We start from the raw sequence: 27,820 nt of genomic DNA, 5'->3' as shown, positions 1-27,820 counted from the left end.
AGTATGATTAGAATGCAGTTAAGTTCTGGATTCACATGATCCATATACACTTCTCACATTTTCTTTTCTATTAGAGCCAATTCCTTCTCATCTTCAGCTGCTAATTCCCTTGGACTATTTAAGTTCTTGTCCCCTTTTAGGGTATTAGCCAAATTTATTACTTTATATTTAGGTATTCCAATGATAGTCTGTAAGTTGGAAATGCTTCCTAACAATTTTTGAAAATTATTAAGAGTCTGCAATCAATCTCTCCTGGATTGTATCTTATGGGGTCTAAATTTTTGGAGATCTATCTTATATCCTAGGTAATTAATAAGCTTTCCTTTTTGTATCTTTTCAGAAGCAATTTGTAGTCCCCAGCGAGGCAAAACTTTCTTTACTTCTTCAAACATGCTTTCTAAGGTATCTAACTTTGGATTAGCTAATAAAATATCATCCATATAATGATAAATTATAGATTGTGGAAATTTTGCACAAATTACTTTCAATAGTTTTTGCAAAAAAATATTGGCACAGGATAGGGCTATTTAACATTCTCTGTGGGAGGACGTTCCATTGTGGGAGGACGTTCCATTGATATCTCTTGACTGGCTTGGAATTACTATACTTAGGTACTTGAAGGCAAATTTTTCTCTATCATTTTCTTGTAGAGGTATGGTGAAGAAACAATCATTTAAGTCAATAACTATAATAGGCCGTTCTTTGGGTAACAGAGAGGGCAAGGGCATCCCATTCTGTAGGGAGCCCATAGACTGAATTACTGGTTCTCACATCTATCAGTATTCTCCATTTATCAGATTTCTTAACCACTGAGCCATCTCTCCAGCCCATATCAGATTTCTTTCTTTCTTTCTTTTTCTTTTTTCTTTTCTTTTTTTTTTTTTTTTTTTTTTTTTTTTTTTTTTTTTTTTTGGTTTTTCGAGACAGGGTTTCTCTGTGTAGTTTTGCACCTTTCCTGGAACTCACTCTGTAGCCCAGGCTGGCCTCAAACTCACAGAGATCCTCCTGCCTCTGCCTCTCGAGTACTGGGATTAAAGGCGTGCACCACCACTGCCCGGCTCCAGATTTCTTTTTAATAACAAACACAGGAGAAGTCCAAGGGCTGGTAGATTCTTCAATGTGTTGAGCATTTAACTGCTCTTGAACCAGCTGTTCTAAAGCCTGCAGTTTCTCTTTTGTCAAAGGCCATTGTCCAACCCAGACAGGTTTATCAGTTAGCCATTTTAAAGGTAGGGCTGTTGGTACTTCTGATAGTTCTACAGCAGTTGTGCTTTGTTTATATACAGCATGAACGATTGGTGGCTGTTTTTTTACAGTATCTTATAATGTTATTCCTAGAAATGTGAGTTGGTCTGTATTCCATTTCTGAGATTGTAGAAATTTTAATGTGGGAATTCCACTGCTATAACAAATCTTGGCCCCAAAGATTCACTGCTACATTTGTCACATATGACTTCAACCTTTCTCTCTGTCCTTCTGGCCCTATGAACTCAACCCATCTTGAACTTTGTTTTACCTGAGATAAGGTTCCAATCCCTAGAAACTGAACATCTGCCTCTTAAAGAGGCCAATTGGGATGCCATGATTTTAGTGTAATTATAGTCACATCTGCACCTGTGTCTACCAGACCTTCCAGAACAACACCGTTAATTTGTACTCCAAGCTTCAACCTTTATTCATTTATGGAAGTCAGCCAAAATATGTGTTTTATGGTGTTTTTTGAAATTTTTGATCCATCTATCAGAGTTATTCTATCATCCAGTGCAGTATCATTCTTTACTTTAGACACTGAGTTATTTAATTGTCTTGGAGAGGAATTTCCTCCACAGTGGCTGGAAATGTTTGGACCACATTCAATTTGGGGGCCTGCAAGAGGCCCCCCTGAGGTGTTCCCCACCAGTAAAGGATTGCCTTGCATATCTATTGTTGATCTGCATTCATTTGTCCAATGTTGGCCTTTGCCACACCTTCTGCATAATCTAGAAGGTCGGGATCTCCCATTTTGCATTATTTCTAAAAGGAGCATTGCTTCTAGGAGCAACCTGTACAATTTCTTCTCATATGACCTGGTGTACCACAGTTAAAATGGAGGCCAGTGGGCAGGCACTCAGTCTCCTCTCATGCTCCCATGCACGGGGTGTACTCAGCAGCCTCTAAGGGAACCAGCAGAGGTGTGCAGTTTGTAAGCTGCGGCTAGGTCTAATGGGCCCAGGAGTAGTACCAGCAGATCATGCTGGGTGCTCATGAAGTCTGAGGGGAGAGATCCGTGGAAGATATCTGCATGGGTAAACCACCACGAATGGCCAACCCACGCTTCCAGGTGAGGAAGTTGGGTGCCAGATAATGGGATTAATCCACAGAGTCTATTTAATGAACAAATGAATTTATGTGGGGGTTAACTCACAACCACAGGAGATTTATCATAGGATAGGGTCCAGGAAAGTTGAGCTATGTCCCATACTGATCTGCCTGGTCCAAGATCTCAACATCCAAAACCAAGGTAGCTAAGAGAAAGCACCCCAGATCTTAAGGGTCCCCCAGCAGCCACACCCCAGGGGCATGTACCTCAAGGTCGTAGGCAGGTGTAACAGTTACCTGCTACCTCACTAGGGGAGGTGCTTCGGGGCATGGCTCAAACAACCACCCACTACAAAGTATGGTGACCTGAGTTTAAGCCTATGATAGAAGGAGACAGCCAACTCCTGAAAGTCATTTTTTGATCTCCATGTGTGCCATAGCATACTCATACCCAAATGTTTGAGTGCACACTTGCACACACACACACACACACACACACACACACACACACACAAAGAGAGAGAGACAAAGAGACAGAGAGAGAGAGGGGGGGAGAGTAAGTGAATTTTAAAAGACATTTGGGAGAATAAAAAAATATTTTTTTAATTACAAGTGAAGAAAATCAAAGCAAATGTTAAGGTGTTTTCTGTACATATACAAATATCTATTTTTTAGGGATTCAGAAAACTGAGCAATTTTCTATCAGTGATCTCCAAGTGCCTTGACACTGACAGCAGAGCTATGGATTGATTCCAGTATGACCAGGGTACCAGTGTGTGCTAGACCCTGATCCCAGCATCACGCATTAGCACCCATAGCTGGAGCGAGCCCTCTGGGACAGAGTGATCCAAAATGATCCTGAGGTACAACTGTGGGGTGTTTACCCACCACCCCCACAGTTCCCCGGAGTTTTCTTGAGTGCAATCAGCAGGAAATATTAGATAGAAGGATTTATTGTGGAGAATATCGCAGAGATAAACAGATAGAAAATAAAGGATAGCCTCGAGAGGGCCTGGAACCGATTCCAACGGGCCCCGACTGTCTTTGGCCCAGGGTTTTTATAGAGATGCCAAGGGGTGGAGCAAAAGACCTCCTCCCCCAGCACAGCCAAGTGCAAACCATCTCAGACACCTGCACTCAGGCCCGTGGTCCTGATCATCCTCTATTCGGACCTGCTGGGTAAAAAGCCACGAGGAACCCGAGAAGGGCTCCCACATACAACCAGAAGTCAAGCTTGGCCCTCGGGCCTTACATGCAAGAGAAATAACAGGGTTGAAATGTGACATGTGCTCTTACAATTTGACATTATGATCTCTTAATCTACTTGGGTTGCTGTAAGGAATTACCATTAACTGGTACTTCATGAACATCTAAGACTTCCTCCTCCTCTAGAGAGTAGAAACTCAAGGTGAAATCATGACAGATTTAGGGTTTAGTGAGGATCCTGTTTCAGGGTTCACAGGTGACAGTGTCTCTGGTCCTCAAAGGGTAGAAAGGGACATGCCTGCTCTCTGGGAAGCCGCTGCAATATTAGCATGCTAAGCTTCATGAAGGAAGAGCCCTTCTGCTTCCCAAAGGCCTCCTAACACTGCTGCCTGGGAGTTGGCCTTCAACCTGTGGATTCTGAAGAGAGAAACTTTCAGATCTGACCCATGATGACATGAGCTGGATAAGGGTGCTCCAGCCATCCTCTAAGCAGCCATGTTGTTTTCCATGCATTGTAGGCTGAGTGTGCTGTTTGTTTTTTCTTTTATTTTTTCAGCACTTGGAACCAACCCAAAACACCAGGAAAGATATTGTACATTTATAGTCTTTATGTTTTAATTTCAGATTATGAAAGTAATTTTTGCAGCCAAGTATGGAGGCTGAGGCAGGAGGGCTTTGAGTTTGAGGCCATCCTGGACAACTTAGCAAGATCCCATCAGAGAGAGGTGGAGGAGGAGATGGAGAAAAAGAAAGAGAGAAAAAGGGATAATTGGGAGGGCTTAGAGGGAGGAGGAAATGATGTAATTATATTATAATCTCAAAAATAAAAGAAATAATTTAAAAAATAAATCTAAAATAGTTTTAAAACTATAACCCAGCTACTATTTACCCAATATCACTTACATTGTCATCATTTTATATACAATTAACCTTCAGTACAAGATTATAGGCCAGTATTTTTAAGTATACTATAACATTCCATTTAAAAAAAAAAACACTATCGTCTGTGAGATAATTATTTATTCCTCTATTTTCTGACATGTAGATTTTCTAAAATTTTATCATAAATAACATAAATATCTTTGTATGAAATTGTTTTTCTGGAGTTTGTGTGTGTGTGTGTGCTTTTTTCTGAGGTGCCCTTACTGTGTCGCCCAGGCTAACCTCAAGCTCTTGCATTCTCATGGTGGACCCTCACTGGCCTCCCAAGAGTGAGACTGACAGATCCCCAGCACCTTCCACAGTGTACCGTGTGACTTGTTATTATCTTCATAGGCTAAGTTCCTAAAACAGTAGTTCTCAACCTGTGGGTTGTGACCCTTTTGGAGGTGAAACAGCCCTTTCACAGGGATTGCCTAAGACCATTGAAAAATACAGATATTTACATTATGGTTCATAACAGTAGCAAAATTATGGTTATGAAGTGCCAATGAAAATAATTTTGTGTTTGGGGGTCACCACAACATGAGGAACTATATGAAAGAGTCCCAGCATTAGGAAGGTTGTATCAAAGGATGTGGATGTCCTGAAGATTTCCAGTCAACATGTTAAAGCTTCATATCACTGTCCCTTGGACCTTCCTTCAGCAAGATCACACAGCATTGTGAGGAGCCCAGAGAGGCTGTCCTAGAGAAAACTTTGCTTTTCTTCATATTTGTGCATGGAGTATTGTTCTTAGAGATTTGAATATATTAACTCAGTCCTCTCAGCCATACTTTGGGAAGTTTCATTTCTGCCTATTTTAGCCATGATGGGATTCAGCCTTACAGTGTTCCCAGCTGGGGATCCTCACTCATTTTGACCACTCTGTCCTTTTAAGGGATGTCCTTATTAACTTCTCAGAAAACATGTTTTGCCTCTCAATTTGGTGACTTCAGGTTGGGAAATCTGTCTCCTTGCAGGCCTGCAGAGGAGGAGGACAAGAAAGCTCCTGTAGTTTGCTCAGTCCTCTCCCTATTCCCCTCTCTCCAGCCCCGACCTGCTCTCCAATTCTCATCTCTAAAGTGTTTTCTCATCAGCATCCCTGTGTACCTATCACACTGGTACTAATAACAGTTTTCTGATGCTATTCCTTTTCTAGTCATGAATAGAGAGGCAAAAAGAAGCTTCTAGAGGCCCTAGAAAAAAGGGCATTTCCTTTTTTTAAAAAAGACTAACTCAGACACACTTTAAGTTTGATGTTCTAATTACTTCTTTCAGAGTTCTAGCTAATCTTAAATAAATTTACACCATTCTGTGGCATGGGAAACCTCAATGATAATACTTGCCAGTGATCTTCCTCTTATTTTCCACTGGGTAAGCCCCACTTCTTAATTTGTTAATTAGCAAACCTATGAAAATTAATTAAAACTGGCCTCCAACTCCAGAATTACACACCACTGACTCCTGCGTGTGAAACCTTGATAAACTGTTAAAGGATAGCCTCCAGCGGCCTTTGCAAGTCCCAGCACTTGCTTGAGGAAAGAAATCATAAAGCAATCAAGGCCCTTTTCAAGGCATCCACAGGGGCTTTTTCACTAATTTTTTAATTATCGTGCAAGATAACGGGTCCCACCCTAACATTTTCACGAGTGTTTGCCACTGCAGTTTGCTCAGCCCCCCATTACCCTCTTCGCCTTCCTCCCCTTCTGGCCCGAGCCCCTCTGCTTTCACATCATATGTGTGCATTTCAACCTAGAGTCCAACCAAATATGAGACAACGTGTAATACGTGTCTTCATCTTCTCCCTTCCATTTTCCTACCCTCATTCGCCGACGCCCCCCTTTGGGCCCCTTCCCCACTCAGTGCCCTGTCTACTTTTCATGTGCCCAGTTTTGAACATCTGGATTCCACATATGATATAAAACATACAGTATCTGTCTTTCTGGATCGGGCATATTTCACCTACGGTGTCCACCTGCGTCTCCGCAGGACCTCTCCAATGGAAGTCTTAGGGCTGAACCATGGCTTGGCGGATGCCAGCTCATCCATGCCCTGCTGAATGTTTTAGGTTTGTGGGATGAACTGATGGTTTACTGTTTTATGTAGAAGCAGGGTCTCACTAAACAGGTCAGACTGGCCTTGAACTCTTAATCCTCCTGCCTCTGCCTCCAGTGCTGAGATTACAGGTGTGGCCACCAAACCAAGATACATGGGACTGCCCATCTGGACAAGGGAGAAGCAATCTCAGTGCACCAACTTTTCATGGAGACTGAACATGGGCACAGCCAGAGGAAAGGATCTCAGCTAAGGTTGGAGCAAAGACAAAAAAGAGAGAAACAGAGGGCTTGATTGATAGCCAAAAAAAAGTGCCCCCCCCCACTAAGTGTCAGGTTTGGGGCTGGGAATCAGGTGGTTCCCGCCCCTAAAGCCTAACCAAAGCTCAGCTTGTGTGGCCACTGGAGGAAGGTTGTGAGCGCTAACTCTTGAAGTAGGAACGGATAATGACCACACTGGCGATCGTGTGACTCTAGAGTCCACTCCACTCAGGCTGCTTCAGATAGTTATCTCCTTCCCTGACACTGAAGGAGGAGGAGGCTCCTCCCGCTGTCCGCAGATGAGAACACCAACTCACCTACAGCCTATTGGCATCATCCTGCTAATATGTGCCAGGGGTTTTATTTAAACATAGTCTAATTCCCAAAATCAGGCTTTTTCTTAAAGCAAAGTTTTATATAGCCCAATTTGACCTCTAATTTGCTGGGTAGCTGAGGGTGACTTTGAACTCCTGATCCTCCTGCCTTTACTTCCAGAGTGCTGGGATGACAGGCATATCACACCTCACCCAGTTTATATGGTGTTGGGGATCCAACTCAGGACCTTGTGCATACATACTCGGTAAGCATTCCGTTCCACCCGCTGAACTCTAACTTCAACTCTAAAACTCAGACCTTTAATCATTGTTTGGAAAACACATTCGTATAAGCAGTTTACACATTCATGTGCACACAGGTACACAAGGGTGCACACCTGATCATATGGAAGTATACGGAATATTTTGTTTTATTTGCTTGTTTTGTTTTGCGACAAGGTCTTGCTATGTAGCCCAGGCTACCTTCGTAACTTCTCAATGTAAAAAAAAAAAGGCTGGTGCCTAGCACTGAGGGGGCTGAGAAGGGAGAATCCCAAACTTAAGGTCAGCCAAGGCTGCAGAACAAAACCCTGTCAGAGAGAAGGAGAAGGTGGGCGAGAGGAAGGCTAGAATCCAAAGTGAGGAAACAGAACTGTTGGTGGGGGATGTCAAGACTGACTCTAACCTAGCGGTGCCTAGCGCGGCTGAATATCTCACTCTTCAGAGTTTCCTTTACTTGTGCTCAGGCCCGGAATCAAAATGGCTCTGTCCCTTTCTAGCATTTCATCGGTTACTGTAAATATTACCAAGTTGAGCTTTTGGGGGTGGATAAAAATTATCAGAGAGATATGGAAGCTGGCATAATTAATTGTAGGAAGACGAAGGCAGACTAAGATGAATGCATACTGCTGCTCATTTCAACTACTTAAAAAAGTGAACCTTTCCAAGTGGTGCATGCCTGTGATCTCAGCACAAGTGGAGACTGCAGACTCTGAAGAATTCAAGGTCATCCCCAACTACATAGTGAGGTGAAGGGTAGCCTGAGCTACCTCAGACACTTTCTGAACTGCCTCTTTCCCAAAAGAGTGAATTATGCAATGATACTACCCAGTGCATCAAGGCAGTTGGTGAATGTTTCCAAGTGCACAGAAGTAACTCTTTCATTTGACTGGTAGACCCGTCCGCACCTGCTGATCTGCATAAAATGCTTTGAAAATGCAGCCGCCTTTTATTAAGGGCTGTTTATGCAAATGAGATCATTCCTCAAACGTATTTTCAAAATAACATTTTTTTTTTGTAAGAAGATCACTGCTCCTGCTATCTTTCCCTATGACTGTTTTATTTCTTTTTGCAGTATTGTGTGTCTGTGTTTGACTACATGGAATACAGAGCTGTGCCCATGCTAAGAGAACGCTCCTCCACAGTAACTGCACCCGTATTTGTTTCCATATGTTCAGTACAAACACAGCTTTTCACATCCCTGCCCTCTGTCTCCTTGCGACAAAGCTGGACTTGGTGGAGATTTCATTCTGTCAATACATTCCGATGCCATCACACTTCTTCCATATAGAACTGTACAGTTTGTGAGCATAAACTACTCCCCGACTAAAACCCCTCAGCGCTGCGCTGATCTTGAGGGGGTGGGGGAGGGATGCCATTCTAAGCACTGTCTGCCGCCACTATACTACATTTCCTATGATAACCTTCACTGCATGCCAAGAAGAGGGACTGGCAGTATTTATTCTTTGCTTCTGTCAGTTTGGCAAGTGTTCAGGCAGCCTCTGCCTTGAGTCCTCACGCAGCCCACCAGATGGCTTGAGGTCCGCTCTGTGGTCCTTTAAGGACAACCCCATCAACTCTTTCTACTTGTCTAGTGACTTCACAGGTTTCTCTGAACTGGCACTCACTGCGTTTGTGTCTGGTGCCGTAACAGTAGCTGCTCAATTTTTCATGGATGATTTATAGTTTGATTGGCCTAGCTGGGGCTCCTGATGCCACAGCTGCAGGACCCGGAGAGTCCAGGAAGCAGGCCTGCATCTCAGATGGATGTCACTGGCTGGGGGTGGAGGATGGCTCACTGGGAAGCTCATGAGAGATGATGGGAGATGAAACTTGGAACAAACATACGAGAAGTAAAACTGATTTTAAAAGTAGAAAACTGCTCGTTTCCTGGACTGATGAATGAGAGGGCTTCGTTGAAGGCTTCTGACTTGGGAGACCATGGTGCTGGCGGTGAAGCTGCTGAGGAGCCGCAAGCCTACCAAAGACAGTAGCGGGCACAGGTGGCTTTAAGGAGGAAGCGATGAACAGTTTGATACGCAGTGAAACTTGGATACCAGAGCTCCGGCAGACGGTGCAATGCACATCTGAGAACCGGGGATGTAGCTTTGCTGGGAGCGTTTGTGTAGCGTACGTGGAGCTCGGAGTTCCATTCCCAGGGCCACATAAACGGATTGTATTGGTTCACGCCTACAATCCCAGCACTCTGGAGGTTGGACAAGGATGATCTGAAGCTCAGTGAACAGCGAGAGTTCAAGGCCACCCCAAAATACCAGAAACCTGTCTTAATGACCAAACAAAAAATAAAAATATTTTTTAGTGAAAGTGAAAAGCCACAGAAAGATGAGGGTTTGCTGTGGCTTTGATAACCAAACTGATAATGTCACAGGTATTTCAGAACTTGGAGACAAAAAGGAGAAGTGGGGGGAGGGGTAAAGGCTGAGCCACTCCCCCAAGAGCATGTAGGAAAAGCCCTCCCAAACTCCAGGCAGCCAAGCCAAGGAGAGAGCATTACAGATGTGTGCAGAGGGGGCAGCCAGAGCCCATGAAGAGAAACATGTCTCTTTGCATTCTTCCTTCCCATCTGTTAGTCCCTGGCGACCTCCACCATCTCCTATTCAGAATGACTCGGAAGCCCTAGTGAGTGATTTCATTCCCACCTTACAAAAATACCAAGCATAACGTATCTCATATGCTGCATCTCTGCTTCCAACTTCAACCTTGAATACCGAGACTTTGAATGCTGCCAGCTTAGAAAACAATTCTACACTTAACTGTTCATCAGTCTTTGGGATAACTTTTTATTTTAATTACTGCCACTCAGGACCCATTGCAGACCTATTGAGTCATAATATCAGGTGACGGGTTTCATAATTAGTCCTGCCGAGTAATGAAAGTTTGATTAAGAGTCACAGGTTTAGAAGTCAAGGACAGTTATGTGGTGGTATTGTGTTCCCCAAAATATTGTGTACCTTAATAAATTTATCTGGGGTCAGAGAACAGACAGCCACTAGATACAAAGGCTAGAAAATGGTGGCACTCACACCTTTAATCCTAGCATTCCAGAGATAGAAATCCCTCTGGATCTCTGTGAGTTCAAGGCCACATTGGAAATAGCCAAGCAAGGTGACACACGCCTTTAATCCCAGAAAGCCAGCCTTTAATCCCAGGGAGTGGTGGTAGAAAGCAGAAAGATAAGGCGTGAGGACCAGAAACTAGAAGATTTTGGCTGGTTAAGCATTCAGGCTTTTGAGCAGTAATTCAGCTGAGACCCATTTCGGATGAGGACTCAGAGGCCTCCAGTATGAGGAGACAAGACCAGTTGAGGATCCGGCTAGGTGAGATAGCTGTGGCTTGTTCTGTCTCTCTGATCTACCAGCATGGACCCCAATAACTCGCCTCGGGTTTGATTTTATTATTAAGAACTTTGAAGATTCATGCTACACAGTTAGTTATTCCTTCTCCTATGCACACAGACACTCCACCCATTACTTCCCCCAAGAACTGTGGATTACATTTCTCACTGCTGTGACAGACGACCCAACAAAACAAGCTTAAAGAAGGAAAGATTGATTTTTGGCTCCCAATTTGCAGTCCATCATGGCGGGGAAGTCAGTCTTGGCAGGAGCTTGAGGCGGCTGCTCACATTTTAACCACAGTCAGAGAACAAAAGAGTGGGTTGATACTCAGCTGCCTTCTCCTTTTTATTCCACCCAGGACTTCAGCCTGTGGGATGGCGCCCCCATTCAGGATGGGTCTTCCACCTAACCTCGAAAATCACCCTTCAACATGCCTTGAGGTTTGTCTCCTATGGTTCTAGATTCTGAAAAGCTGACATTATCATAATCCAAGTTTTGATGGAATAGCATAAGAAAACAAAAACAAACAAACAAACAAACAAAAAAAAACATGTAACTGAGTGGACACTCAGGGCCTCCAAAAGGCTCTCCAAACGATGGAGCCTATCAGCTGAAAGCTCCCTGAAGAGGCTGACACTCAGGCAAGCCTGGCTGGTTTCACAACTACTTATCCCACCCACCCACCCCCATGCCACCACCCTAGCGTCTGCACACTGAGAGATCTGAGGGAAACACCAGCGTCAAGGCCTGGAGCTCTCAGCTGTTCACTGTCATTTGTTTACTAAGCTTTTTTGTAGGTGGGAATACACAGACACGTCATTCACGTCACTTCGAGAAGCCTCAGACCCTAAAGCTGTAGCTGTTCTGGACAGGAAGGGGATGCATAAGGAGCTTTGCTCTAAGGAGACATCCACAGAGAGGACGCTGGGAACTGGGAAGATTGAGAAAGGTTTGGGTCACTAAGGTGGAGAAAGAGAACTCAGAACAACACAGACTTTTTTTATTTAACACAATTTCTATATTGTACCTTTGGGAATTTCACATCAAACAAACAAAACAAAAACCTCTTGGCTCCTCCATCCTTCCCGCCTCTCCAATACCTCTTCATTCATCCTGATGGCATTGGGAGCAACCGTGCGTCACACAATGTACCCTTTTCCAAGTCATCTCAGCTTGCTTGGGTGGGATAAATGCCTTCCTCTCTTACACTGAAGACTCACTCTCCCAATCTTAACCTGTGAATTAACACTGTATGTCCAGTGACGCCTCCTGAGGTTTGGACACCATAAGGTACAAAGATCTTAGAGCCAGACAGAATTGCTGAGCAAGCAGCCTTGAGAGATGACCTCCAAAATCTCAGCTTCTTCTCTCTAGAACTGTTTTTACGTTTATTTACTTATTTATTTGGGAAAGAGGGGTAGAGAGAATAAGTCTGTAGGCACATGATGGAAGACAGCTCTCTGGAGTCTGTTCTCTCCTGTCATGCAGGTCTTGGGATGGAACTCGGGTCCTCAGGCTTAGCTACAAATCCTTCACTGGTCAAGCCACCTCCCCAGCTCAAGTTCCAGCTCTTTATCTCCAGGACTGGTAAGGCAGTTTACACAAAGTATTCATTCAAATGCTTCTGACCACTGAATTTCAGCAAGCTGCAGTATTACACATCACGGTAATTGCAAACCAAGCAGGAATGTCTTGAACTGGCCTGAAAAATGTGGCTGTGGCTGAGAGGTTTCATGTTGCAGTGACTGGCTTTGAGAAGATGCTTTTATGCAAACACTCAGATTTTTGCTTTTAAGGTCACCTGTAGTCCCCATACTCAGCAAGGCTAAGTCCCAAACATGGGGAATTCAAGGCCCGTCTGGACTACATGAGAACCTGTTTCAAAAAATAAAATAAACCAGTGGAGCTAGGGAGATGTCTCAGTTAGTGTGGTGATTTAAAAGAAAATGGCCCCTAAAGGGAGTGGCACTATTAGGAGGTGTGGTCTTGTTGGAGGAAGTGTGTCACTATGGGGGTGGGCTTTGAGGTCTCTTTTTCTCAAGCTTTACTCAGTGTGACAGTCAGTCAACTTCCTATTGCCTCTGAGTCAAGATGTAGCACTCTCAGCTTCAGCACCACATCTGCCTGCACCCTGCCATGCTCCCCATCATGATCATAATGGGCTGGACCTCTGAAACTGTAAGCGAGACACCCTCAAGTAAATGTTTTATTTGTAAGAGTTGCTGTGGTCATGGTGTCTCTTCGCCGCAATAGTAACCCTAACTAAGACAATGATGCTTCTTCCTGCATTCACATAATAGCCTGGATCTGAGTTTGGATCCCCATCACCCACAGCGGTGGAGGAAGGGACCCATTTCACCTAGGTGGTTAAGGAGACCTTAGTAAAGTGGGTGAGATGTAACCTGAATTGAGTGCTGAAGTCACTGATAAAAACACTAAAGACAGATCTGTGTGTTCTAGTTAGCGTCTCTGTTAACCTGACACACGTGGGAAGAAGGGTCCTCAGCTGAGGACCTGCTGGCATCGGTATCTCAGTTAGGGTTCCTATTGCTGTCAGGACACCATGACCAAATGCACCGTGGGGAACAGAGGTTTGTTTCATCTTAGAGCTTATAGTCCATCATCCAGGGAAGTCTGGGCAGAAACTGAGGTAGAAACCACGGAAGGGGTGCTGCTCGCTGGTTTGCTCCTTTTGGCTTGCTCAGCCTGCTTGATTATGGCACCAGGATTACCAACCCAGCCTGCTGTATTGTGGCACCAGGATTACCACCCTCAATGGGCTGGGCCCATCCACATCAATCACTAACTTAGAAAACACACTCCATACTTGTCTATAGGCCAGTTTTATTGGATGAATTTTCTTAAGTCACAGTCCCTCATCCCAACTGACTCTAGTTTGTGTCAAGTTGATATAAAAGTAGCCAGCATAATCAGACTGGCCTGTAAGTGTGTCGCTGGGCATGTTCTTGATTGACTGCTAATTGACACAGAAGAGCCCAGCCCACCGTGGATGGTGCCGCTCCTGGATCATTGGTCCTGGGTTATATTAGAAAGCAGGCTGAGCAGGCCAGAAAGCAGCATTCCTCCATGGTTTCTGCCTCCAGGCTCCTGCCTTGAGTTCCTTCCTTAATGGACTGTAACGGGGAAGTGTAAGCCAAAGAAACCCTTTCCTCTCCAAGTTGCTTTTGATCAGTGTTTTATCATTGCAACAGAAGGTACAGGAGGTCACTATAAAAACTCTCCTGCAAGGAAAAGCTTTGCAGGGGTACTGTGGCTTATTTGGGTGAAAGGCGAGAATCAAGACTGGACTATTGGGCTGGGGAGATAGTGAGTAGAAACACTTCCTAAACACTCAGAGAGTAGAAACACTTTCTAAACAAACCTGAGCTTGACCCCCAGCATCCTGGGCAAAAAGCTGGGCCTGGAGTCGGAGCCCCAGCATTGTAACTCCTGCAGTGGGGGGGTGGTCATAGAGGACCACTGGGGATTGCTTACTACTGACCTAGGTCTAGGATCAGTGAGAGACCCTGTCTCAAGTGAATAAGATAGAGAGTGACACAGTGGGACACTTGATGTCTTTCTCTGGTCTCCATTCATGGATGCACTCCAGAACACAAGTGTACATTCCACTATATATATACATAAACACTCAAATACGTATACACACATACAAACAAAAATAGAATGCATGGTTTACACTAGACGTGTCATAATAGTAAGACATAGGAACCTGGACTGTGAGAAGTGAGGAAATCAGGAGAGAGAGCCTGTGCAGGACTTGTATTTTGAAGAGGACTGGGGGGTAGTAAGGGGAGCTTAAGGTTTATGCAATGGGTAAAGGTTTTACACTGAGGTCTGAAAACCTGGTGAAGCAGGGCGGGAGGTGGCCATTTCAGCAGCAATGCCTCTTGGGTAGAGACACATCCAGGAATACTTGGCAAAGGAGCTCATTCAGATCACCTGTGAAGTACAACTATGGTCCTTCATGAATGCCACCTGAGATGCACAAATACCGTGTGTGTGACTCTGTTCAACAGTGCAGAGGTATCTAGACTATAAAACTCCAGTGCAGGCCAGGATGCAGCTCAGTGGCAGGGTGCTTACAAAGCCCTGAGCTGGATCCCTACCATTGCATAAAACGTAACACACTGGAATCCCAACAACTCAGCAGCTGGAAGCAGGAAAATCAGAAGTTCAAGGCTATCCTCAGCCTAGAGTTCAAGGCCAACCTGGGCTACATGAGACTGTATCATGAAAGAAAAGACTCTAGTTCCTTGTGTCGTATTAAGTGGACGTTCTAAAGCATTTAGGTGTGTAATAGACCTGTGTCTTGTCTCCAAGTGTGTGTGGTTTTCTTGAGGTTTGGTTTTTATTTTGTTCCACTTTAAAGATGGAGTCGCAGGGGAAGATGGACGAGTACAACAGTTTGTCTTTTGCAGGAGTGTGTTCTCTGCCCCAAGGCCAGGAGGAAAAAGGCTTTAATTGCACAAGTGTGAAAAAAAAAAAAAATGTTTGACCATCCTTGACAAGATCTGGGCCATTTGTGGGAGAATGTAATCCATGTTTACAGTGGGCTTAGATTTGGGGCAGATTCTTAAGCTCTTGTCTATCAACACATCCTATGGAGGAATGTGTCTTTTCACCCAGCATCTGCTGGAGCTTGCCTGCCTTGCTGGGGTGCCTTGCAACTCTGAAGAAGGTTGAAAAATTGTAGATAAGAATTCACACCTACTTGGCATAAACTGGCTGTTCTCTGTTCAGAATCTGTGTTGTTACTCCAGTGTTGAGGAATAGTTCAGAGCGAAAGCCCTGGTCCTGAGAAATGGCTGGTCATGGGAGTATTATTACAGGGCTTATCTGTACGCCCATGCAAATTTTTTTTCCAAACACATAGAACGACCACTGGCTTGAGACAGGCCCAGAGCATCCTTTCTTCCAGCTCCTTTATGCGCCCCTTTTAAAGAAGCTGTCAAGTCCTTTCTGCAGCTGACAGGAAAGGCCAAATCTGTGATGCTGCAAAGCAGGCTGGAAAAGAAAGTTTTTTGTGTTGATGTTTTTACCAAGTGAGCTAAGGAGAATTTTAGAATCATGTAATTCACTCCGGAGGCATTTACTGTACATAGCTATAGTGATGGTAATTTCCCTCATTGGTGAAGTGAAGAGATAACCATCAATCAGTTGTCAATTGGTCAATTGCAGAAGTGATGAAAAGAACCCAGTTGGAACAATCACTTCTGGGGCTACCTAGACCACTGGGAGGCTTGCGAAAAGCGTGGGAACTGGATTGCGTTCTTCAAAGGGATTGGGCCAGATCACCAGAAAGGTTAATGGACACCCCTGACTGGTAAAGAATAGCTTTGCCGTTATGCATCTTCAAACTGAAAAAAAAAAAAAAATACACAGTTAAAAAGTAAAAATTCATTAAACTAGGTAACAGATATACAAAGCTCCCAAACCCTGAAAATTAATGTTCTCTTAATAGAGGAATAAGTGATAAGCTCATTATTAACAACTGCAAGTTCATAACAACAACTGTCATTTCAGCTCTGGACCTGGACTTTGAAACAACTCACTTTCCAGGTGTTTTTCATAACAAATGAAAAAAATCAAGTTAATTTTAAATATTATTTTTAAACAAACATCTGTGAATAATTTTGTTGTTAAAAGACTGTGAGTCTTCACATAAAAGTTGGGGTAACAGTAGGCTTAAAAAATTATTAACTTGCATGAAAGGGAATGATACCTTAGGACTTGGTGCTGTGAACATGATTTAATGTTAATTTCTCCTACTTCTAAGAATAGCAATGTTATAGATTTATCCTGAGACCATCCCACACACATAGTGATGTTTTGGGAGGGTTGTTTTGTTGTTTTGTTTTTTTACTGTGGTAGGTAATAAAAGGGATTACAGGCCCCTAGAAGGACACAACATCATCAGTGTGCAATCCAGCCCATGGTTTCTTGGATACCGTATTGTCTATTCTGTTCCGCTATGTGAAAAATGTTGAATATCAACAATGGGTTTCAGTGCTGTATTGTTGAGTTTTGTATGAACTAATCTAGCTTCACTAAAAAAAAAAGAAAGAAAAAGAACGAAAAGAAAAGAAAGAGAGAAAGGGAGGGGGAAAGAAAGAAAGAAGAAATAAAAGGAATAAAAAAAAAGAGACAGCTTTGGACAAAAGTCCACAGCCAGTGTGTTCCAAGTCCCTGCTCAAGGCTGGCTGTAGCGGGGGACACTCTCCTGCTGGCTCTCTGGGTCCACACTTAGCTGGCTCCTGTCCTCAGGTGCGACCACACCCTTGCACCCAACCTTGATCCCCGATGGGGGAAGTCCCAGGATTTGTCAGCTGGGACAGGCCTCACCGCATGAGCTCTGTGCTGAGAAGGTAAGGTCGCAGAGCTTCTCTGCCCGGGTGGGCTGGCCCAGCTCGGAAACTTTGTGGAGAATCGTGGATTTTTAACTTTCACTTCTCTCTCCTCTCCTCCTCTCCTGCTCCTCTTCTCCCCCTCCTCCTTCTCTTTCTTGCTCTCCATCTTCCTCTAGCAAATCTGGCAGATTTCTCCAGAAAAGTGGCCGTCCGTGGAATGAGTGAAATACTCTTTCTGTTCCAGTAAGTAATTGACTCGTAACTAAAACATTGAAGTGGCTGCCGTGTCAAGTGCGGGGTGAGCGGCGGCTGGCACAGGTGCCACTTGCTCTTTAGCCTGGAAAGAAAAGGGCTTAACCTGTGATTAAATTTCAAGTCAATTGACCTCAACATGATAGCACATAATTCTCCCTTGCCTCCCAAAAGGCCCAGGTTCCTCTTGTGACCCGGGTTCTGACACCTGTGCTTTTAATGTCTTACGGTGTGAGGGCTACGGTTGCTCTTTTGCTTAAAAATAAAATGAGTACTGAAGAATTCAGAGTAAATACGAGTGGTGTAGACCATAACTGTCTTTAAAATAGTGCTCAGGGTTTTTTGTGGGCCTTTTCTAATGCATTTACTCTGAGTTCATGTAAATTATTCTTGTACATTTTTAAACTGAATTTATAGACAATTCCATTGGCGCTAAGGACACAAAACATCTGGGTCAGAGAATTCCAGGCAAGTAAGGGTGTGATAAAGTTGATGTAAAGTGCTTTTGAATGCTCAACTCTGATATATCACGTTTCACAAGCTAGGCATGCCTCAATCTTTGCTGATTTTTGAGCTCTAGGATGAAATAACAACATTGTTTCTCCAAGTTTCTGCAAATAGGATAAAAGTCTATTCAGTGTACGCTGGATGCCCTACTTGAGTTTTGGAGTCAAACTGATATGTACTAGCCAAAAGCAAAAGAAATCAGTAACATCTAAAATTACCGCTCCAATTCTACATTCTATTTGCATAAACCAGTTGCACTCTGAGAGTCTCTGTAAGATTCAAGCAGCCACAGGCCAATGTGTTTTCTCCTTTTTCTTAACATGGAAATTAAAAGAGCATGCTGATGGTGGCTGCTCAGCCCCATTTTGGTGCCAGGCTGTGACAAGCGTTCTGAAGCCATTTCTGACCCTCTGCTTCTAGCGGCGAGCCTGAATTTTCCCCCTTCCTTGCCCATCACTGTCAGTCAATTATAGGATTGAACTGAACCAGAAAATCTGGTACAGTCTGGTAATTAGTACAAAGGGTTTCCAGTCTAGTGTGAAGACGGAGATGCAGGAGCCCCAGCAGCCCCAGAAATCGTTCTGATTGGACATGGACATTGCTTTTTAGTGCTGCCTGGTGACTTCCCAAAGATAATACCTCCTGCCCTACAGGTCTTCCTTCAAGTACATTATGGGCCTTTTTAAAAGTCGTGTGTGTGTGTGTGTGTGTGTGTGTGTGTGTGTGTGTGTGTGTGTGCATGTGCGTGCTCCTGCATGTGTGTGTGTTTCTTTTTTTAAAACCTACTTCTCCCATTTTTAGACTGTCATTTTTGCCTATCAAACAGACACATTTTGACTTGCCCAACAAAGAACCAAGTTATCAACACCCGCAGAAGCTGACATTTTTAATTCAGGCTTCATTATGGCTTTGAATTATGACAGTGAAGTACAAAGACGTTTTAAGGGTTTTTTTTTTTCATTATTTTTTTAAATCCAGCATTGGGATGTTTATCTTCCTTTTGTAGTCACACTTCCCTCTCTACCTTTTTTCTTGGTAATATATAATTAGCATTATCAAAACCATCAGCTATCATCCCTTTTGACTTTTGACCTTTACTTTTTTTAATACATCTCAAACTAAAATAAGAAAAAAAAATAACAGATCTTAATTAGCTATTTTAGGGTTGTTAAAACAATGACAGATTTTCAAGTATGAGTCTCTTAAAATAGTATAAGAATAGGTAAATAACAGATCTTATAGTAAAATAACAGCAACAAAACCAATCTCATGAAAATCGTTTTGTGAACTGATACTAGCTGGAAGTGTGGTTGTGCTGTGTTTATTTTATCACACATTTTTAATTTATATTCTGAGGACTTGGGCTTACTGGCAGTGCTGGTTTGGAATAAATTGTGGATGTTTTACAGAGTTTTTTTTTTTTTTTTTAACATAACCAAACATCCTCTTTGATTCAAACTCACAATGACCTAGTCCTATATCAGATAAAATGAAAGAGTTTGGTAACCTCTCAATGTGGCTAATGCCTACCTCCAAAAGATAGATATATGTCTATGTAAGAACAAATTGGAAGATGCTGGGAACAAAATTGCAGAGCCAGCAGGGTCCCAACTAAGACAAGCAGAAAACACAAGTTTCTTCATTCCCAGGACTCTTGTCTTTAGAACAGTCTGCACAGCGATTCCGTAAGACACGTGTGTCCTGAACCCTCCAAAGGAAGATTAACCCACATCTTGCTGTAGCGTTAAGTACGTGTTTTATTCTGTGTATAGCCTTAAGAAAATAGCTGTGTTGCCCTGCCTGCTGGTGATCCTTACATCTCTGACTTTGCTATTACATTTCAAGAAGGTTAATGTTGCTTTTGTAACTCTGTCAGGAGTAAAGCATTTTCCCAATAAACATGTCGTGATTTCCAAGGCTGTTTGTAAAACAGTATTTCTGTTGAAATAGTTCTGTATTCATTTCTCCATTGTTTATTAATCATAGCACAGTGTTATGCTTTGAGAATAAGCATATTTATGTAATTAACACTTTTTGTTTTTAGCCAAACCTTGCTCATTAAAAGCTAAGAGGGTCTCAGAAAACAATATAAATAGGCAACTTCTCTGGGACGATATTTGCATTCAATTTGAACTTGCTGTCAAGTTTATGTGTTCAACTGTATCCATAAATTCACTAAGCACATTCTGGTAATATTTTCTTTATTTTTAAAAATAAATTTAAGCTATATGTTGAAATTACAAAGGGGCTTGCAGCATGTGATACAGCACAGTTCTGTACTCGAAAAACTAAAGTCTATGTGGATCTGCATAAAATTGTAGAGGTCCACAAGCTTCAGTGTGGAAGTGCATATTCTTTGCCATTTCATTCTTATTCCAAGAAGCAAGAGTAAAACTTTTTCTACGTTTTTATTTTTTTTTAATCGGCACATAATGTGTTAGATACCACAGTAACATGTTTCAACAGAATGTGTTTTCACAGACAAGCAACATGTCCTCTACCCGCCTCAACCCTAGTTTTCCCCTAGTAGCCTCCCCTACCCCTGAACTCCTTTCTGCTTTCATATGAGTAAAACTTGCCAAGAATCTTGAAGGTTATTTGAGCCTTGTGATTTTCAAACTAAGGTTTTTTGGGAACACTTGGGCTATAGGGAGCTGGAGGCCAGTGGCTGTTTGGCCCCGCAAGTCCAGAGAACCCGTGCCATTGATGGCTGGATGCACAGGAGAGGTACAAGGTGAAGAATTACTGAGACCACCTTTTACCTAGGAATGACTAGCACATCCGAGATGGCCCACTGAACCAGTGGGGGTCACTGTCAACTGTGTTTCTCAGTCTTGAACTATGGTAGACTTTCTCCACATCATGGGTCATTGTGAGAACTAGCCTTGTGTTTGAAATCAAGAAATGAGTTTGTACCAGATCCTACCATTTGTTTCAGCAGGTACTATTATTTCTGGGTGCATGGTTGTGTTATTAAAGTATTGATTTATCTTATTTCCTAAGAAAGTAATATTTTGGAGGTGATTTTTTTAAATGAGTGTGGTTTTTTTTTGTTTTTGTTTTTGTTTTAAGGCATAAAGGTAACTAGTATAGACATTTTAAAGTGCGTGGCTTACTGGTCTTAACTTGGAAGGATTATTTTCAAAGTAGAAATTTTTAATTAGGACCTAAGTTCAAGTGTAAGAAACCTAAAATAAATAAAGGTAAATTGAGGTACAAGTTTTCCCAAAATGCATTTAATGTAATATAATTCCCACAAGCCATGCCATATGATGAGATAACATGATCAAATATTGAGGGAAGAAGAACATTTGATGTCTTTAGGTAATTCATAGTGAAAGTTGGAAAACACTAGAGAAAAATAATTGTGTGTGTGTGTGTGTGTATGTGCACGTGCACACAATCCACACTGAGGAGTGAATACTCTGAATATATATAAATATTATATATTGTATATGTGTGTTGTTTGTATGTGTGTATATATCACCCCAAACTATGTTTTCTACAGGTTTCATTACACACACACACACACACACACACACACACACACACACACACACACAGCTTTTGTGCAAATTTACTGTCTTTATTCTTCAAGCCTATTTTACTGAACACATTTCTAGAACTTCTTGAGTTGAACCTTTACCGACAAGCAACAGCTAAAACAAAGCCTTATCAAGCAATGTTTACATTTTTTATATCAACTGTGTGTGTTTACCTATCGTTTATCTTCATCTTGTGGAAAGTAAATCCCATTCGTTCACTCATTCAACCAATAGTTAAGCCCTGTCTGTGCTCAGGTGCTGGGAGGCCAGGATCCAATGAGGCAAGCAGAGCCCACTGCCTACGATCTGGCAGACCTGGAAAGGGTCCCTGCAGATATGGAGTCGGGGAACAGCTCGAACGCTTCTGGGGATTTTTATGTTAGCTTGATCTGGCTGTGTTTGTTTTGTTTTTCCTGATTCCAAACGGGGAGAGAGAGAGATGGAAGTTGGGGGGTGAGGGGACCCACCAGTGCAGAAGTTCCAGTGTGGTCTAACTGGTTGGTTACACTTATGCGCCAGGAGATACCTCTGAGGTCCTTCTGTGGTAATGCAAAACTGTGCATGTGTCCTTTGGAAGGAGGAGACAGCAAGTCCAGCCCGCTTCCTGACCTCAGCCCTCACTGGACTCCTTAGTTGTTTTATTGTCTTCCAGACATCAAGGGTCCTTCAGGGGCTGGCGGGAGATTTTCTTCAGTCAAAAGCCTGCATATCTTGTCTGCCATAATTCAGAGTGTCTGTCAGTCAGATTCAACTCTTGGTGGTACGGGGATCCTATCTCAAAGCGTTTTCTCTGACTGGCCATCCAATCTTCTCTCTCAAGCTATAACTTTCATTGGTTGGGCAGGGGGGGGGGGCATTCCATGTGAGTGGCCCACAGCGCAGTTAATGTGTGATCTTCAGACCATCTTCATGTCTCTAGAACCTAAGAATAGAAAATGTGGTACTACCCAGAGAACCTTCTGGAAGTGGCAGGAGAATTCTGCCTTCTTGTTGGAGTTCTCTGGGGGTCCACTCAGAGACAGAATGTTTACTCCTGTGTTCATGCCTTTGCTCAGAGATGTGAAAAGCTGTAGAGATTTCAAAAGTCAAAGGAGGAAAGCCCATAACTGAGAGGAAATGAGTCTCTGTGTCCACTGTGGTGTGTCTCTGCTGCCGCGGGGTCCCCGTGTCCACTGTAGTCTCTGTCTCTGCTGCCACGGGGTCTCTGTGTCTACTGTAGTGTGTCTCTGCTGCCATGGGGTCTCTGTGTCTACTGTAGTGTGTCTCTGCTGCTACGTGGTTTCTGTGTCCACTGTAGTGTGTCTCTGCTGCCACGGGGTCCCTGTGTCCACTGTAGTGTCTGTCTCTGCTGCCATGGGGTCCCCGTGTCCACTGTAGTCTCTGTCTCTGCTGCCACAGGGTCCCCATGTCCACTGTAGTCTCTGTCTCTGCTGCCACGGGGTCCCCGTGTCCACTGTAGTCTCTGTCTCTGCTGCCACGGGGTCTCTGTGTCCACTGTAGTGTGTCTCTGCTGCCATGGGGTCTCTGTGTCCACTGTAGTGTCTGTCTCTGCTGCCATGGGGTCCCCGTGTCCACTGTAGTGTCTGTCTCTGCTGCCACGGGGTCGCCGTGTCCACTGTAGTGTGTCTCTGCTGCCATGGGGTCCCCGTGTCCACTGTAGTGTGTCTCTGCTGTCACAGAGGAGCCAAAGGCAAGTCTCCAAGCTGTCCTATCTCTTTTGGATGTTGTGACTTGCTCCCTCTGTTCGTCTCAGTATTCTATCCATGGGACATTGTTAGGAAATATAAGGGAAGGGCTTGAGAAAGAACATGGGATGCTCGAGGTAAAACTAAGAGCTCTGTCTGTTTCCATCTAGTTATCTTAGATCAATTTTCTAATTTACTCTCCTGTGTCATCTACCTATTGATACATGCTGGGCCTCCAAGTGCTGGCTTCTTTTTACTCTTTTAATTAACTTTTTAAATCAATTATGGTTATTTGTATAGATCCCTATTCCGTCTTCCCTTTGCCTCTGCATGGCTTGGGCTTTTGTTTGGTTTTGTCTTTTCGGTTTTTGCTTTTGTGTTTGTGCTACCCACTGTTGTGAATTAACAGTATCTTCCCTTCCACCTCTTGAACTAGAGAAACTATTAGCAATAAGAGGCTAAATGAGCCGAGAGTAGAGGGACGCTGGGATCCTTAAATTATTTAAATTGAAAAATGGCTGGTTTTGCAATCAGAAAACCTCAAGTGGACTGTAAGCCCTACTTGACCGGCCCCTTCTCTGGACGCTCCTGGACTGACAGCTGGAGTTATCTACCGTCCACATCACTGTCCACAAAGGCTGCCTCTTTCTTGGCTAACCTCCCCTGCAGCCCAGGGGAGCTGAGGCCCATTCAGGGAAGAGGGTCCTGGAGGATGGAAATTTTACCAGAATGTAGAACAGGCTCTGTTGACATAAACGCTCAGTGAAAGGCAGTGGATCCCACAGCTCAGGCCAGGGGTGATCCCCAGAATGAAGGCCCGACAACTCACGTGGAGGGAAACAGATGGGCCCCAGGGCAAGAGATGTGTGGAACTCGGCACAGTTGCCTGCTTTGAAAGGTTTGCGAGCTCCCCTCAAGCATCCCCGATTTTCTCCTGAATTTTTAAAAACTGTGTAGGTTTTGTGGTGTGGGGGCATGAGCACCTGTGGGGGCCAGGGATTGACACTCGCCTTCTTACTCTACCACTTTACACCTTGCTTTTTGAGGCAAGTTCTCGAATTGAGCCGGGGCTTCACTGTCAGGCAGGACTGGCCGGCCAGTGAGCCCCTGAGTCCCCGTCTCTGCCTGCCTAGTGCTGGGATTATAGGTGGGTGCTGCCAGGCCTGCATTTCCGTGGGTGTTGGTGAGTCAAACTCGGGTCCCCAGGCCTGTGCAGCGAGTGTTCCACCCACTGAGCCCCCTCTGTAGTCTCAGGTTTTCTCTTGGTAAGTGACTCACACTGGGCAGCACCCGTTAATATGCTGAAATCCATCACTGGCGACAGCGTACGGCTTGGATTCTTCAGTGCAGCCTTTTGCTTCACTCAGTATAGGATAATGAAGAATTTGTTCACGTAGACACATATATACACACACATATGGGTATTTTACACACACACACACACACACACACACACACACACACACACACATGCACATACACACACACACACCTTACATGCATTTGCCTGGCTAGATCCTTTATACAATAAAATAACATTTTGACTCACTTTGCTCAAAACACTAAGCATCTACTTCCCACTAATAAATAAGACTATTGAGATTAAAAGTATACCTCAGAAATACAGAACAGATTCCACGTGGTTTTAGTTTGAAAATACTAGGTTTTCATAAATCTTTCATTTCACATTTAACATTTCTTAAGAACAAAGTATCACAAGTTAGATTCAAAACTGTAGTTTTTGTTTTGTTTGTTTTTTTTTTAAGTAGCACGTTCCCTCCTTCACAGCCTTACGTTGAAAACATTTGTCAGGAGACTTCCAACACGTTCATCACCTTGACAACCACCAGCCAATAGCTGTGGGCTGGAGGCTGGCTCTGATCTCCTAATTCTATTCTCCTCTCCAACCCTTGAATTCAAGCCTCATCTGCCTTTCGGCTCAGGAATTTTGAGAGTGATGAATTAGTGTTAAGGTTACAGGACCCAATGAGTAGCCCCTCTTCACATGTAGCCAACAAGCTGAGGTAGCAAATGAAGGGCAGAGTGAGGCCCCCACGACGTCACAACAGAGACTAACATGAGGACAGCTTAGACCACAAGGACCTTGGGTGTCCTGAGAAGCCAGCCTGTCGTTCTAGCCACCTAGCGTGTGTCAGCCCTTATAGTCTCAAATGTTTCTGTATGTACGTGTGGTATATTTGTAAACTGATTTTAGTGATGAAACATTGATGAAATTATTTAGGATTTTTTTTCCCCACTTCGAGTTCAGATACGGCTATAGTGTGACTCCCTGGGCAAGTTCCTTTCTCCAGTTTAAGAATACAAGGCCCTTTTTACCCCCACACCAAAGTGCCACAGTAACAGAGCACAAGAGGCCCTTCCTGAGGTTCCCTGGAGTCCTCCATTAGTATGCACTGATGGTGTAATATCTCGTAGGAGAAACCTCTTTAACTTGAAGTTTGTTTTTACATGACTTTAAGATCTCTTCCTTGGGGACACCTACAGCAAATGAAAGTCCCTTGTGGTGAGTTTAACTCTACCACATTCCCCCAACATGACAACATATTGGAGGTGAATGAGCAAAAGCATCACGATTCCAAGGATAACCATGAACTTGCTGTGACTGATTCCTAACTGTCACCTGGACACCAAGAACTTCAGATTACTTCACATTTCTTGGGAACTCAATGCTAGTCAAGACCAACCTTATGAAATTAAAACACACACACACACACACACACACACACACACACACACACTGTGGGGCTGGAGAGATGGCTCAGTAGTTGGGAGAACTTCCTCTCCTTACAGAGGACCTGGGTTTGGTTCCAGTACTTGCATGGTATCTTACAATCATCTGTAACTCCAGATCCAGGGGATGGGACCAATGGTCCTCTTCTGACCTCCGAGGACACACACACAGGGTACATATGTATACACATGTAGACAAAATACTCGTACACATAAAATAAAAATAAATCAAAGCCAGGCATGGTGGCTGATGCCTTTAATCCCAGCACTTGAGAGGCAAAAGCAGCTGGGTCTCTGAGTTTGAGGCCAGAGTTTCAGGACTGCCAGAGCTACATAGTGAGAACCTATCTCCAAAAACAAAAAATAATAATAATAAGTTAATAAATAACTTTTTAAAGAAAGAATAAAAGCACACTTAACAAGAAGGAAGTAGAGACTCAGAAGAAACCAGTGAGGAAGGACAGTGAGACAGAGGATAAAAAGAACAATGTAAAATCTATGTGTCTGAAATTGCAAACTTTAAAAATGAATAATAAAAAAAGTGAAACTGGCGGCCAAGCTTATAGGGAAAATAACTCAGGAGTTCCTGAGTTCCTGGAGCTCTCTGAGACCTGAGCTGGGGTGCCTCTGAGCATCACTGCCTCTGGCTCCAATGAAACTGTCCTTCCAACCTGAGTCTCCATAGTGCTGACAGTGTGCATGAGTCAGAGTGGATGCCGAAGGGTCATGTGACACCAGAGCTGTCACTAGATGAACGTCATTGTACAGTTGTGAGAAGTTCCATTGTTTCACTAGGCCTACTGTTGGTGTATGTTAATGTGGACTTTACATTGAAAACGTAACTATTTTTGAAATTTTCAGTGTTCAAAATGCAATAATTTTCTCACAATGGTTTTTAAAGTCCAGTCCTCATTAAGTCAGGAACTCTGAGGATAAAATTCAGATGCTCTGAACTCCACTGGTGACTGTTAACCATGTCTAAGGTAGAGAGAGCCACAGGTCCAAAGACAGAAGCAGGCAGGGCAGGCAGGGGGAATAGAAAAGGATGAGAGCATGGGTTATATGGCGCTAGTGATGTCTGTGTGCTGTCAGTTTGTCAATCTGACATTCCCAGACAGCCTCCCCTCCTTGCTTCTGTGCCTTGGTCTTTGGACAACCAGTGAGCCAAAGGCAAAAGGAAGCTGCAGCTTCTCCACAGCTTTGGGATTGTTGTTAAAGATAGATAAATAGATAGATAGATAGATAGATAGATAGATAGATAGATAGATAGATAGATAGATAGATAGATAGATAGATGATAGATAAATGATAGATAGATGATAGATAAATGATAGATAGATAGATAGATAGATAGATAGATAGATAGATAGATAGATAGATAGATAGATAGATAGATAGATAGATAGATAGATAGATAGATGGATAGATGGATAGATAGATGGATAGGTGGCTAGATGGACAGACAGACAGACAGACAGACAGACAGTTGAAGGAGATGGCTCCATCTGTTAAGTACACAAATGTGAAGACTTGACTTCAATCCCTACCATCCATGTAAAAAGCTAGTGTGTATCTGAAATCCCAGTACTAGGAAGGCAGAGATAGAGAGTTCCTGGGGCTCATCAGCTAGCCAGCCCAGGCTGATCAGTGCCCTCCAGGTTCAATGAGAGATCCTGTCTCAAAAATAAAGTAAGAGGTCCAGGTGTGGTGATGCTCACTTTTAATCCCAGCACTTAGGCAGAAACAATCAGATCTCTGAGTTCGAGGTCAGCCTGGTCTACATAGAGAGTTCCAGGTCATCCAGGGCCACATAGGGAGACCCTATCTCAATTAATTAATCATAAAATAAAGTGAGGACCAGCCTGGTGGTTCAGTAAAGGTACTTCCTGCCAAACTCAAAAACCCAGCTTCAATCCCTGGAATCTGCATGGTGGCAGGAGAGAACCGACCCCTGAAGTTGTCCTCTGACCTCCACAGGCACAACATGGTGTGTGTGCACACATATACACCATGCATAAAC

General features: G+C 43.5%; 1 long non-coding RNA gene across 3 annotated transcripts in view; it reads left to right on the top strand.

Moving 5' to 3' along the window:
* The window catches only part of LOC107401777 (uncharacterized), a 646,803-nt gene that overhangs the window by 477,803 nt on the left and 141,180 nt on the right, over positions 1 to 27,820 (top strand). The window contains exons 1-2 of one of the 3 annotated variants that reach the window (XR_013051990.1): positions 16,691 to 17,078; positions 17,237 to 17,303. The exons of the other annotated variants lie outside the window; for them this stretch is intronic. This is a non-coding gene — a long non-coding RNA (uncharacterized LOC107401777). Of the gene's footprint in view, positions 1 to 16,690; positions 17,079 to 17,236; positions 17,304 to 27,820 lie in introns of those variants that run through there. 3 annotated transcript variants of the gene reach the window in all.

This window comes from Peromyscus maniculatus, chromosome 6, assembly GCF_049852395.1.
Source record: "Peromyscus maniculatus bairdii isolate BWxNUB_F1_BW_parent chromosome 6, HU_Pman_BW_mat_3.1, whole genome shotgun sequence".
NCBI classification, from domain to species: Eukaryota; Metazoa; Chordata; class Mammalia; order Rodentia; family Cricetidae; genus Peromyscus; species Peromyscus maniculatus.
Note: the sequence above shows the minus strand (reverse complement) of the source record. Positions and strands in the feature narration are given on the sequence as shown.